This window comes from Melitaea cinxia, chromosome 20 (genome assembly GCF_905220565.1).
Source record: "Melitaea cinxia chromosome 20, ilMelCinx1.1, whole genome shotgun sequence".
NCBI classification, from domain to species: Eukaryota; Metazoa; Arthropoda; class Insecta; order Lepidoptera; family Nymphalidae; genus Melitaea; species Melitaea cinxia.
The window spans coordinates 10,685,576-10,700,177 of NC_059413.1; positions in this window are offsets into that span (position 1 = coordinate 10,685,576).

Here is a 14,602-nt window from a genome sequence, read left to right on the forward strand (position 1 = left end):
TTAGCGGAACATAAAATAAAGGTTTGATATCAGTATCATATAAGGTTGCTGGCTGGTTTATACGTCATTTAATTTTTAAAAGAAATATTTTCAAATTAAGAAAACACCTGAACATCACATTTTATGCAATTGTTTTAATTTTATTCAAATACACCTTATCTGGAGCGAACTTCGAGTATTTCTTCCTTCTGAGTTTGATTTAAAATTTCATTGAAATACTGTTTTTTGTTAGTTTTTTTTTTAATTGCGTATCTTTTTGGAGTTGAGGACTGAATTATGCCTGACTTAGCCCCAATGGAGATTGCCAGGGCACTCGAAATGCGAAGAAATGGTCAAACCTACAGAGTGATATCCAGAGATCTTCGTCGACCAGTTTCAACGACCCCTCGCAGTATCCAACTGTTCAGGGAGACCGGTACTTATGTGGAAGAGCAGGACAAGGCAGAAAAAGACACACTTCGAGTAGGGATGATCGTTTCATTCGGCTTCCTGTACGTAGGAACCCCCGTTTGACAGCCGTCCAAGCCAGACATTAGATAGAAGCAGTGCGGGGTGTAACCGTAAGTGAGTGTACGGTACGAAGAAGGTTTGAAGAAGCTGGTTTGGGTTCATTTGCGCCCGCAAAGCTCCAAAGCTCGAGGTAAATCATCGTAGAAACAGGTTAACTTTTGCTCAGGAACATCGACTTTGGAACGCGGACCAATGGAGTAAGGTATTGTTTAGTGATGAGTGCAGAATTCTCTTAAATCAAATTGACGGCAGGCGAAGAATATACAGACGCAAAGGCGAACGATACATTCAGACAAATTTTGAAACTACAGTTGCATACGGTGGTGGATCAATAATGGTTTGGGCGGGCATTTGTTTGGGAGCTCGCACAGACTTGGTAGTGATTGACAGAGGGAGTCTGACTGCAGACCGCTATATCAGAGAAGTTTTAGAAGAAAATGTCGTACCGTTTGCCCCATTCATCGGTGACGATTTTGTTTTTATGCAGATAATGCTCGGCCGCATACCGCTCGGGTAACTCAAGCTTACCTTAATGATATGAATATCACTGTTATGGAGTGGCCGGCGAGATCACCAGATATGAACCCAATAGAGCACGTTTGGGACTTGCTGAAAAGAAAAGTTAAGTCCAAAATTCCAGCTCCTGCCAACGTGGGTGAACTGCGAATCGCCGTAGTTGAGGAATGTCGAAGACTATCCCAGGAGACCACCGATAACATCATTCTCAGTATGCCTAGACGGGTAGAAACTTTAATAAGAGCACGTGGAGGAAATACGCGATATTAATCACATTTTTCTAATTTAATTCATCACCACAGCCTATACAGTCCACTGCTGGACATAGGCCTCCACAAGTTTACGCCAAAAATAACGTGATCCCATGTGTTTTTCCCATAGTCACCACGCGGGGCAGACGGGTTGGTGACCGAAGTACTGGCTTTGTCGCACCGAAGACGCTGCTGCCCGTCTTCGGCCTGTATATTTCAAAGCCAGCAGTTGGATGGTTATCTCGCCATCGGTCGGCTTCTTAAGTTCCAAGGTGGTTGCGGAACCTTGTCATCCCTTAGTCGCCTCTTACGACACCCACGGGAAGAGAGGGGGTGGCTAAATTCTTTAGTGCCGTAACTACACAGCATTTCTAATTTAATTGCTATTTTAATATTAATTTTCACTTTTCCCGGTTACATGAAAAGTTCAAAAATGTACTATTTTTCACAAATAGCTTTTACTCGCAAAATCTGTTCTTAATGTGATCTCATTTTAAGAAAAACAAATGAAACTTTAAATAACAAAAGAAGTGTAGTAAGTAGATTTTAAAATAAAACCATATTTTTTTTTTATTAAGGACCTATTTTGTGTTCCGCTAAATATGCCGGTGTGTTTATATTAATAAAATTTTATTTTTATCGTTCGGCTGTTATCTATCTGATAGAGCTTGCCGGATCTGGCATGCCTCATTCTATCCTGATCCGGTCCAGATACATGATCTGGTTGAGCTTGACCTTTTTTCTAGTCGGGAAAATACAAGGAATATTTACAAATAATTATGGACCGCAACTGTAACTCATAATCGACATTCATACATTTATCGTATCTTAAGAGCGTTATCGTAATAATCAGTAAATAATAATGATAAATAGGATTTTTATAATTTTACGTTAAGAAATAAATATTGTTTTGTTTTAGGAACATTTATAAAAATATTATAAGTATATACGGTATTGAACATGTACACACAAACATTATACTTACATCTCTTAAATGTTTTGTTATCCTACCCCATATACTGCATAATTGTCGTTTATTTATATTTTGATTTGTATTCCTTTACTTAATATTGGGAACAATAGTGACTTCTAGATTGTAGCATATATAAATATTTTAATATATTTCTTTTCTTGTTGTAAGTTTAAAATATAGAACTTCGAATATAAATATGAGAAGTCAAACCTAATAAGGGTTTAATGGTATTGTTACTTTTGAAATAATATATTATATAAATATGTCAATATGTATAAATAAAATATAAATATGTCATAACTATGTTTGCTCGACAACAAAAGAAAAGCCGATTTCAATTAACATGGATAAGTACAATGTAGGTAGTTGAAAAACTGTCAAATAAAATACGCGTTGTTTAACTCAAAAAATACTCGTCCAGTCTTGTTCAAATTCAAAGAAGACCACACAACTATCATCAGCTTTCGATTAAGAAAAGATCTTAAAAATCGGTACACCTAGTGAAAAGCTATGAACTGACACACATAAAAAATACAATCAAATTGAAAACCAACTCTTTTTTTAATCTGCTAAAAACGGTAGCAGCTAATTCAGTCAGTAATTAATTTAAAGTAAATTGAAATGAAATTTACTAACCTCAAACCTTTACTAGGTGTCCATTGTTGCGGTGTGCTCAACGAGATGTGCTGTTAGTCCAACTGCACTTCTGTTATATATAGAATTAATTATTGTTATTTAGTTTAAGAGCTAAGTGCCCATAATGGTTGCGTTTTTCTATGCTGAATATCCGACATTGACTGTAATTCATGACTGATGATATCATCGTAAGAACTATGAAGTTAGCAACTAAGTATATAAAAAAAAAACTAAGCCCATGTCGTAACAACTGTGACTATGTGTGTGAATAGTAACAAAACGTAAGATTGCCGGTGTAGGCTGGATGAGGATTGCGGAAAACCGGGATGTCTGGCGCGAACTTGGGGAGGCCTGTGTCCAGCAGTGGACTGCCATAGGCTGAAGTGATGAAGCCCATGTCAAAAGGACGTTTTGGTTTTTCTTTTAAATTCTGTTAGTGGTTCAATCTACTCGTAATACAAACAATGGTCTTTAATTTATCACCTAAGATCGTACCAACTCACAGCAAAAATTTCAAGAAGTCTCAGATTAAATAACGAACGCACAGTGAGAATATGAGAAATTGTACTTCTTAACTTACGATTATGATAGGATTCAGCCTGTAATATCCCGGTGCTGGAAATAGGCCATATAAGTATATAATTACCTTGACTATTATGTTATGTATTTGTATGTGTATGTGTGTATGTATCTATGTATGTATGATATATATAGATACATGTATGGTATGTATATATATATATCTGTATGATATGTATGTGTGTATGTATTTATACTTATAAGTTTGTAATATATTACAGTTATTTAACTATTTTCTTTACGATGTTATTTCTTGCACTGTGTCCCCCGCTATATGACACTCTCTCTCATGACCATTGATTGATTGGAAGAGATCTCTTCTAGGAACAAGTCCACCTTTGCCATCAGCTATACGTCTAATTTTCTGTAAATTCTTTTTTTTAGTGCTATAAAGTATATAATATTACTTTAGACATAATTAAGTAGAATTGCAGAATTGCTGATCTGAAGTAAAGTACTAAAACGTACATGAACAAGCAATGTATGCATACACCATGTAGCATTACAGCAAATTTATTTAAAAAATGTTAGACCTGTAATCTGTATTGTAATAAACGAAGTACATGTATACACGATTTTGATATTTATTATTTTTTTATTTATCAAAAGTTGCTGCTTCTCATGTAGTCCCAATCCAAGTCCAATTTGATTGAGTTTGACTAGTAATTTTTGAGATATCCGCAATAATGAGTATTTAATTTTTTGTGTTGTGTGTGTTTGTGCCTATGTTGTAAATATTCCTTTTTTATGTAAATTGAAGACGGTTTTTTGTCGTTTGCGAGCAAATACAATTATGTTTATTCACATAAACAAAAGTTTACATAGCCTCGTGGTGTAGTACCGCCTATGTTTGATGATTCTATCAACCGGGTTCATGAAATTTTGTATCTATTTGCTATAAAGATAGAAACAGTGGCAATATAAATGATAATTTTCTCATTTGCTTTATTGAAAGTATGTAATATAAAGAGTAGTTATTCATTTATTATTTCTTGGGTAAATTTTTGTGCACATGGAAAATTAATAAAGAACTATAAATAAGAGGGTAGGGGTGTACAATATACATGTAATGGATATTAGGAAACATAAAAAAATAAATAGTTTAAGTACTTAAGTGTACAATGACATTTATTAATAAAAATATTTTTTTAAAATAAATCAAACACTTATGATACAGAAGGCGGAACTGGAATATGATAATATCTACTATAAATTTCATCCCACAAATCATATCGGCTTTTTAGGAACGATTGTCGTAAGGTAAGAGTTCTGTTTAGTGACATGTATGGAGATCGATCGCGTTGAACTGGTGGCCATGCTGGATAAAGTGAACCGTCAGGAACTGGTTGCCTGAAAATAGTGAAAATCACATTAACGTTAGGTACAGCAGAAAATATCCTGAACAAAATCCGGAGCAGACCGTGTGGGGAAGTACCTCAACATTACATAATGATAGAACCTTACAGATCACAGCTTAATAATACTCCTGTCAAGTGGTGTTGTGTTCCTGTGGTGAAAAAGGTAGCCAGAGATCCTGGAGATGTTCGGGGGTAGGGTTAGTAACGCGCTTGCGATAATTTTGGAGTTGCAGGCGTCTATAAGCTACGGTAACCGATTACTATCAGATGGGCCTTATTATCGCCTATTTGCCGCCTTTGTCGTATATTAAAAAATAGTATTATTTGCAGTACATAAACTACGAAGATAGAAAACATACATCTTTAAAAAAAATAAAAAAATAAATATAATTACAAAAATAATCAATTTCGGGCTAACACTACATAATTCGGTAGTGATAGTTTATTTAAAATAAAACTATATTTGGATCGGATCTAAAAAAAATAAGGGACAAAAAAAATTTCTCCTTTTTCTTTCCTTTTGTAAAAAGTTAAGCCTTGCACTACATATTGCATTTTTAACATAGTGATGCCTAGTCATAAAAATAGTGGTTTAGATTCTTACCCTGTCTTGATAAAGTTAAAATATAAGTCTCTCATGACCGCTTTCATCATTCGTCGATCAAGTATAAATTGTTCTTCGTTATGTTCATCCAAAACCGAGTCAGTTTGAGCGCAATGACTGGCACCACGAACGTTTGTGTAGGGAATAAAAGAGTCATGTTCATCGCTATAGGAGTATTCGTATAAGTATACCTGATTATTACCAGCCTCTAATTGTAGTTTTACCCCTTTAGCTGTACCATAACCAAACATAGAATCAGTAAAATAATTAACGAAACCCAAAATAGTTTCTTCATTCACTGGTTTGTTTCCAAAATAGAATTGTTTTACTTGCAAGGCTATAATATCCCCTACTAATTCACTGGGAAATGCTAAATCTTCAGGAAGAAAATCTGAAAATTTATTGTTCATCCTCTCACGCCAAATTTGAAAAGTATGTAGACGGAAAATACCTTCCATTTCTGCAATGCCAATCAACATGGGCATTTTCGGAAAATCTCCTCTTGTTAAAATATTTATTGGCGCATCATCAAGAAACATTTCTTCACCTATATCGCTTTCAATACACGGCGCATATATTGTAGAAGCATTGGGACTTCTTTGAGCTGTAGCAGTTCGTAACAATTCATCACTCGCAGTTTTATAAAACTCTTCCAAAGCCATTATATTATCTACATTGTGAAAATTTAAGTGTCTCGCAATCCTTTTTGCATTAGTTAATGGGTCTACTTGTACACTGAATGAAGCAGTATTAGATCCACTGTCAATAATAACCTTGTGAAACAAACCCCTTGCAATTTTTGAGACTAAGAGCAGGTCTGCTGATGCGGCACCAGCGCTCCATCCATGTACAGTGACATCTTTTGGATTTCCACCAAAGTTCGCAATATTTCTTTGCACCCATCGTAGCAAAGCTACCTGATCTTTCATACCAGCATTACCTGGTATGTCTTTTGTTCCAAGACATACAAAGCCTCTGGCGCCAATACGGTAGTTAAAGTTTACAACAATTACATTTTTATTTCGTACGAAATTCTTTGCTGTCCAGAAATTACCAAAAGCAAATGCAAAAGCTCCACCGTGGATATGAACAACGACGGGAAGATTTCTTTCCCACGTGTCCGGCACGTAAATATTGGTTACTAGACAGTTTGGGCCTGTACTCAAAATACATGTAATATTACTCTGTACTGCTTCAAAAGGTTGAATCCATGTTGGCGCTGGTAGAGGTGGCTAAAATTAAACCAAAAAATACAAATTACAATAACAATTAATACTTTCTAATGTTATCAATTATTAATATTACGATTTAGGATTAGAGGTATGATAAAACTATTTTGTAGTGAAAATAAAATTTAATATCATGTGATACTGATGTGTGGTTACGGCAATAAATAATATAGCCACCCCCCTCTTTTCCCGTGGGTGTAGTAGAAGGCGACTAAGGCATAACACAGTTCCACTACCACCTTGGAACTTATAAAGCCGACCGATGGCGGAATAACCATCCTGCCTTTGAAAACACAGACCTAAGACGGGCAGCAGCGTCTTCGATGTGACAAAGCCAGCGCTGCGGTCACCAACCCGCCTGCCCAATGTGGTGATTTATGAGCAACATACATGAGTTCACGCTATTTTTGGAGAGAACTTGTAGAGGTCTGTATCCAGCAGTGTACTGCGATAGGCTGAAGTGATGATGATGGTGATGATGATCATGTGACCACAATATTCATGGCGAATAAAAAATGCACAATTAGTAAACGTACTAACCCTATATTTATTGGGTCCTGTCGGTGCCGTAGCGTAGGGTATTCCTAAAAATTCATAGTGTCCCTCAGGTGCTTGATAACCTCGAACTATTCCTTGCGTTGTCGCTACTAAGCGCGACGCTCGTTGATCAGCTGATACAAATGCAACGCAAGCGTACAATATAAAACCTTGAAAAAACATACTAGTATCTGAAAGAAAATTGTTCAACATTACTTTTCAGTTTACAGTTTATTTTTCGTTGATACTAACACCTTATTAGGTATTATGCACTAAATGTAAAGTTATTTTAAAAAAATTATATTCGTTTTTAATATTTATGTATATTGACGTTACATTTATATCGTATAACATTAATTTCATTCATTACAGCCTATACAATCCACTGCTGGACATAGGCCTCCACAAGTTTACGCCAAAAATAACGTGACATTAATTTCACTATCGAATAATTACTTTAAAAATTAAACATTGACTACTTACATTATTTTAGCATTTGAAGGATATCGAAATTTGTATCAATATTTTCTACTTTTATACTAATTCGCTTATCTCTTAATTATTATATTACTCCAATGATTAGAATAAAAATAAGTTGTGAGAGTGTTTTCAATCTACTATCTTATTATTCTAGCAAAATTATACAAAATTGTTTTACTTTTATTTCTATTAGGTGAACTACTTAATAACAAAAGTTACGCTTCAGCCTGTAATATCCCATAGGTCTCTTTCCCCATGTAGGAGAAGTATCAGAGCTTAATCAACCACGCTGCTCCAATGCGGGTTAGTGCATATATTTCCCTTCTGATATGGCCCTACTATGAGTATCGATTGCTATCAGGCGTAGATGAAAACACCTGGGACCGACGGCTTAACGTGCTCTCCGAGACAAACAAAACAAACAATTCTAGAACTTGACATATAACTCTTCAATATTACTATGTACTACAAATTACAGAAGAACACGTCATTCCTTATAAAAATGATATTAAATAGTAACAAACAATTAGGTTGCAATAAATCAGTAATGGCCTACACTAAAAACGAGCAAAAAAAAAAATAACAATATAGTTTATTTTAAAGAAATGAGAGATACAATTTTATTCTAAGAACAATGTTTTGACGGTAAATAGCAGAAAGATACTCTTGTTGTTATAATTATTTATTAATATTATTTAGTTGAAGAAATATTAAACGTAATTATGTCATGCATCTTTTTCTTTTTATATTGATTCATTTTATACAAAAATTTAACACATAATTATTTTGAGGCATAATATCATCTGAAATATGATTTCAATAGTATATAGCAAATTAGCAAGCGAAAAAGTTTTTAAGCTAGTACTTTTAAATTTGAGTGTCACCACGGGAAATTATTATTACGCTATTTTAACAGATGATATACATTATGATATTATATTGTCATCTTTGCGGAGACGCTGGATGAGTTAGGCCAAATGCTGGCCGGCCTAAACGAGTCCTCCCGACATGTCGGTCTCTGTATGAACTTGGATAAGACGAAAGTTATGTTTAACAACCAAGTCATACCGATACCGGTATCGGTCGATGGTACCCTTCTCGAAGTTGTTCAGGATTATATTTACCTAGGCCATACTATCCAACTAGGCCGCAACAACTTCGAGAAGGAGGCCGATAGGAGGATTCGGTTGGGCTGGGCGGCGTTTGGCAGACTCCGTCGAGTCTTCACTTCGAAGATTCCGCAATGCTTGAAGACAAAAATTTTCGAGCAATGCGTCCTGCCTGTGTTAACATACGGAGCCGAGACGTGGACACTGACGAAGGGACTGGTCCACAACTTTAAAGTCGCTCAACGTGCAATGGAACGGGCTATGCTTGGGGTCTCTCTCAAAGACAGGATTAGAAATGAGACTATCCGCGAGAGAACGAAAGTAACCGACATAGCCCACAGAATTAGCAAGTTGAAGTGGCAGTGGGCTGGTCATCTGTGTCGCAGGACCGATGGCCGTTGGAGTAGACGGGTCCTAGAATGGAGACCGCGTCTTGGCAAACGCACTGTGGGAGGTCCTCCGGCCCGTTGGACCGACGATCTACGTAAGATTGCCGGTGTAGGCTGGATGAAGATTGCGGAAGACCGGGATGTGTGGCGCGAACTTGGGGATGCCTATGTCCAGCAGTGGACTGCGATGGGCTAAAGTGATGATGATGATGATACATTATGATAAGCAGTATGATACAATTCTATTTGTGGATTTACATAACTGTCCAAAACGGTAAACTAATTAATAGACGACACACTCGCAAATTATTACTTCAGATGACATTAACATCAGAATAGCAGCATTGCTTTGTGTAGTCAGACACCAACAATCTAAATTGAAAGCACAAGATAATCAATACTTAGCTTCAAATATTAATAAATAATATTTTTCATACTATTTCGAAATCTATATCATCACTTTAGCCTACCGCAGTCCACTGCTGGACATAGGCCTACACAAGTTCGAGCCAAAAATTTGATTTGAATTAGATTTTTTTTAGTCGCCTTTAAAAAAAGCTTTTCATTTTGATTGTATTTTTTAATATGTATTACTTCATAACTTTTTACTCGGTGTAACGATTTTCATTGTTCTTTTTTTTAACGAAAGATTCTGCTGGTCACGTGGTTTAATTAAAATTTGATTTAGAATTGACGAGTACCTTAGAATTATTTGTAATAATGCGTATTTAGTTGACTATTTTTACATCACCATATTTTGTAATCTAATCTTTTTTTTAAATCTAATCCAGATGTCGTGTTTAAATTTGACCAGTTCTCTGACCAGTACTTTTTGAGTTATCTCGATTAAATCGTATTTAATTGACTATATTTTCATCTACCTGTGTTGTAGTACTTGTCGATGTAATATAATTAAAGTCGATTTTTTTTTCGTTTGAATGCAAATATCTACAATTTATTCGTGTTTGTTGGAACAAAGTTCCTTACGGCAGGTTTGGAGGAGATAGAGATTTTGCTGGGCTACCCAACTGAAAAAAATGTGAGACTAAAACCGTAAGTAAAATATATAACGGAAGTGACATAATGTCAGTAACACGACTGTATAATGTAACGTATGTAAAACCGAAATCATTTAACATTAACAGCTATAAATTTTGGCGTTTTTTGATGAAATAATGAATTAAAATAGCTATCGTTGGGGTGTAGTGTCTATTTGTATAGTCCATTTTTTTAGAAGTCTCCTAAATGGTAAACAAATATGGCGTACTTCCGACCACAGAAAACTAGAGTAAATAGTGTAATTTAGTAAAGTGACACAAAGAGCAAATGAATGAATAATACTAATAAGCCATAGATGAGAGTAAAAATCATTTTATATTCAAATGTTGTTGAAATTATTTTAAAACCTTATAATATATTGAATATTATTGTTAAGAATTAGCAGAGGTAGAGAATTATGAAAAAAAAATTATAATCGAGCATCTTTATTTTTTTTTTTTTAATTTATTTATTTTGTTTCAGACATAGTCCATATCTTAATGTTAGTATTACAAAAATAACTTATATCTAATGTTAATAAATCAATATAAATATATATAGAAGCAAATAAAAATATCAAATAACAAATAAAATCAATAAAAAGCAAAAGTAATAGCTATCTGGACACAACCCCCGTCAGTTTGAATGCAGCCGTATCCAGTGGCGCAGTATTGCCGAGTCCCAGCGGTCCGCCAGTGTACTCAGAATGCCGTTCGAGCTGGTTCGTAGCCTCCGGAGTATGGATGCACACCTCTTACGAATAATGGCATAAAAGCTATCAACGCGCCTCGTAGTAAACATTTCGGAGGACTCTCAGAGCGTTGTACGCACGCTGCGTATACCTGACCCAAAGGCTGCAGGTGTAGAAGGACTGGCAATATGCCTTAAACAGAGTTACCTTCACACTATCAGTACACCTTGCAAACCTTCGAGCCAGCATGTTGCAGCGCACGGCCAGCGCCCTGCGCTCTCGCTCCAAATCCTCGTCATCGCTGAGGTTGTTCGAAACCCAGTGACCCAGATACTTAAAACGTTCTACTCTATTTAAAGCAACACCTCCAAGATATAAAGGTGGCACATTCGTATAGACTTTCTTGCCGGCTTTAAACACTAGGAGTTCACTCTTTTTCGAGTTGTATCTGAGTCCCTGGGCTTCAGCATACCTTTCACAAATCCGCATTAATTTGCGCAGTGCACCTATTGATGGGCTTAACAGTACCATATCATCAGCGTAACTGATGTTATTTACACAGATGCCCCCCACATGACAGCCAATGTTGCTGTTTCTAAGCTCACCAAGTAATCCGTTCATATACAGGTTAAATAAACGAGGCGAGGTCAAGCCCCCTTGTCTCACCCCACACTCCAACCCGTACATTTCTGAGTGCGTGCCCGCCCACTTCACAACATTCCGTTGGTTGTAGTACCAGTATTCCAGGACAGATGCAACCTCGCAGGGTACATCAGTCTCCTCCCTTAATTTTGTCCAGAGTACATCATATCTTATTGTATCAAAAGCCTTAGATAAATCCAGAAAACAGGCATACACTGGAGTTTTTCTATCCGTATAGTACTGTACAGTCTGCTTTAGGCATAGGATGGCACTCTCTATAGAAAGACCTGGTCTAAAACCAAATTGAGAGTCCTGGAGCTTAATATGCCCCTCTAACTGCTTATCAAGCAGACTGTCCAGTACCTTAGCTATGACCGTAGCGAGTGAAATTGGTCTATAGTTGGAAACATCGGATACATCCCATGTTTTATTTTTCAATATGGGTACTACTACAGTGTACATGAGATCCTCCGGCAGGTAACTGTGACTTATACACAAGTTAAAAAACATAGCAAGAACTCTCGACAAGTCCGGCCCCGCATACTTCAGATGCTCAACACTGAGCCCATCGTGACCGGGTGACTTACCTCGTACCATCTGACTTACGACCCTCTTTACATCGTTAGCGGAAAATCTAACGGTTATTGACTTCGGTTGCACAGTATTGAGCATCCGAGTATCGGAGTTGATCAATAGATCAGCCTTGAAATATTGTCTAAAAAAGTTTGCTATATCACGGGGATCGTGAAAGCCAGCAACGCTTGCAGGACGGCTATTTGACTTTGGATTCAATTTATTTGAATTCTTCCAGAATTTACTAAAATTTTTACTCGCGTGAAGTTGTGCTATTATGTCTAACTTTATTTGATTTTCATTTTCCTGACACAATTTTAATTTCGACTTAAAAATCCGTCTGCTTTCCCTCATTTCGTCATAAACTGATCCCCCCCTTGGCTTACCCATAAGAAGCCAATTTTGATAGAATAAACTTGCCGTCCTGTGAGCGTCACTGACATGCTTATTCCATCCCGGTACAGATCTATGTTTTCGAAAAGTAGGACCCACATAGGAGTTCACAGCCGCCTTTCGAAGTATTTGCACTATGTTGTCATACATTAGTTTTAAATCGTGTCTATGTTCAATGTTACTACAGAAACCATCGGCGCATTCGCAAAAATGCGCAGGAAACACTATCTTACTAAGTTCATGCTGACACAATTTCGAGTATTTACTGGTCTGTTCTGAGCTTCTTTCCCCCCAAATAACTTTATTAACCCTGGAGTTGGGGGATGTCAACTTAGGCGTTATAAGTTGAAAATTACACTCAACAATTAAAGGCAAGTGATCAGACCAGTAAACATCATACAATATCGCAACATTACATATCGAGCGTCTGGCCGCGTCGGTCGTCACGCAGTGATCGAGCCAGCGCCGACAGCCGTGCGCATCACTCACGAATGTATAACTGTCTAGAGGAAGTATTTCCATGTCCACACACGACCACTTCTGTTCGACACAGAAATTCAATAGTTCATTTGAAAATAACTCACCCGGGTGCGCATTAAAATCCCCAAGCACATACACAGACTCCACGTCGTTGCTTTCTATTAACGCGTTTATTTCACTAAGACACTCCGTATATTCGATTAAGTTTTCCGCTTTCGCGGTAGGCATGTACACCGACACAACTAAACTCGATCGATCACCGTGCACTATTTTAATAGCCGCCACTCGAACACTAGCACTAGTTAACGCGGTGACACACGGGAACGTTGATTTTCTCCATAGCAGAACCACTCCACCGTACGGCCTGCCTCTCAGTACTCCAACAGTCGTATCTACAGCAGAGGTCCCGGTAAAAGCAAACCTGTCGTCGATGGTACCCAGGTAGGACAAGTCATGTGGCAGTAACCATGTCTCTTGGAGTGCAACGATATCTGCCTTGAGGCAGAGCTTTCTAATACATTCCGTAGATCTCACAACGCTCTTACAATTAAAACTTATTAATTTTATAGGCGTACTGTTTTCCATTACGATATTTTATTACATATTTCTCGCTTGTTTCCTGACACTCTTCCGTTCCGATGAAAAGTAATAAAACGACGGAACGATATTCCTTCTGGCCAAAAGTCGTCACACAAAAAAGTTTCAAGTTTGTATTGCGGTACATAAATTTTAAAAGCACAATACGCTTTATCATGCCGCATATTCCACTTAGGTAACTTAACATCTAGACTTGTTTTATTTTTAATGTAATTTGAAATATCTTCTTCCGTCGTCTGTTTAGATACATTGTAAATGTATATAGGAATACTAATATCCGCAGCTCTAAAGTTATTATCTGGCTGAACAACCGCTTTTCCTTTATTCCCCGTAAAGCGATTTCTATATTTTTTCCTTTGTACTTGCTGCCACTCACCCGTTTTCAGTTCATGTTTTGATTTCCCATTTTCCTTGGCTACGCTAGCAAACGATTTCACAGATGTTAAAATTTTTGTTTCCGTATTTGATTCGCCCGCAAGTTCTAATGCATCGTTGTTTACATTACGCGTCGCAACCGGCAGTGATAGCTCAATGGGCGAGCTAGGCGCGGGGTGCGGAGCGCGTGGCGATCGCAGCTGATTCATCGTGGGTTCAACGTTTTGCTCGCCGTCAGCTGTTTCTTTGTTTCGTCGCGGTGTACAATTTGTGTCCCTACCCTCTTTCATGTAAACGACATCATTTGCTATTATTATAGGAAATATTCCTGTTGGCCCACTATTTAATTCAAAACTATTTATTAGACATGCACCACGGTTAGAATTTATAACGTTGTTGGTGTTACAGTTGTAATCGACCGGATTATTTACACCAATACATTATTGTTTTAATTCTAGCACTTCTTCTTTTGTTGCATAAGTGTCTGTAATCCGGTCTATGTCGTGTCTCAACTTGACAAGGTCCTTGAGGATCCGAGTAGCGTCCAGGTGATCGAACTGGGGGTAGTTTGTGCAATTCCCGTGCCACAAAGACGGGAACTATCTCAGGATCGCTTTCTTTAAGACAACAAATAATGTCCGC